Source organism: Sceloporus undulatus, chromosome 6 (assembly GCF_019175285.1).
Source record: "Sceloporus undulatus isolate JIND9_A2432 ecotype Alabama chromosome 6, SceUnd_v1.1, whole genome shotgun sequence".
NCBI lineage: Eukaryota > Metazoa > Chordata > Lepidosauria > Squamata > Phrynosomatidae > Sceloporus > Sceloporus undulatus.
Window position 1 is genome coordinate 101,753,927 of NC_056527.1, and position 1,324 is coordinate 101,755,250.

Genomic DNA, 1,324 nt, shown 5'->3' on the forward strand with positions numbered 1-1,324 from the left:
TATTTTTTTGTTGTTTAAATCTGTATTTTCCCCCCAAACCTGGGTCTGAGTGTTAGACTAGGACTCAAGGAGACCAGGGTTCAAATTCTCTTTCAGCATGGAAACCTAATGGGTGACTTTGGGCAAATTACACTCTTTGAGCTTGAGGAAGGAAGCGGCAAACCTTCTTGGAATAATATTGCCAAGAAAGCCCTAGGCCAGGATTCCCATTGACTTGAAGGCATGTAACAACAGCAACAATGTAGGTGGCATCATGCAAAGGATGAAACAGTGGTTGCCAGTCCTCATGAAGCATTTGCTTGCAAAACTGTAAAAGTGTTTCAGATTCCTGGGTCTTGACTTGTGCTTCTCTAACCATCACTCCAGCGAAGTTTTATGGAGCAAGAGCAGAGGCAACTTTTGCAGCTATGCCCTATAAGTCACACCAATCATCAGACTCTTTCACCCATCTTCTCAGTTACTTCTATAATATACCCACTGACCTATTCTCTGGCACATTGGTATTGTTTACTTTCTTCAGCACTCCCCATGTCTCTTTCTTAATTGATCACAATGCATTATAATTGTTTTTTCTGCCTCAAATGGGTGATGCCCCTGGTTTGAGTTTGCTTCATATCTTTTGTTGCTTCTAGTGCTCCCTCCTATTAGATTGGCACAAGGTGTCCATACACGTGCAAAGATCCTGTGGCCAGCCTTTCTGTCCATTGTTGCATTGGGACCTAAGAATGTGATGGGTTCACAAAACGCCTGGTGTTTCAGCTATATCTTTTATATGTTAAGCATCTGAGCTGTTCCATTTTTTCATTGTTACAAAGAGAAAAAGGCTTACATAAAAATATTAGTTGCAAATTCTTCTGCGTCCATCAAATTATGTATTAGCAAAGGGCCACAGGCACTATTGTGTGCATATGTGCCTTTAAGTCACCTGCCAACTTATGGCAGCCCCATGAATTTAATAGGGTTTTCTTAGGCAAGGAGTATTCAGAGGTGGTTTTACCTGATCCTTCCTCTAAAATATATCTTACAGCACCTGGTATTTATTAGCAGTCTCCCACGCAAGTACTAACCAGGGCTGACCCTGATGAGCTTCCAAGATCAGAAAAAAATCTGAACAGCCATTATTGCCTCCTCCCAAATCTGAAAACCCAAAGAGAATAGTTTTTAGAGTATTTAATTAGAAAGATGATTTGGCTGCCAAGATTTACTTCATGTACAGATATGGAGCCAGGTAGATCCATGGAAGAAGGAAGAAGCCTTGAAAGTGAACCTGCATTCCCAATAAAAAACAACATGAAGCACCCAGAAAAAAAAAAACAGACACACG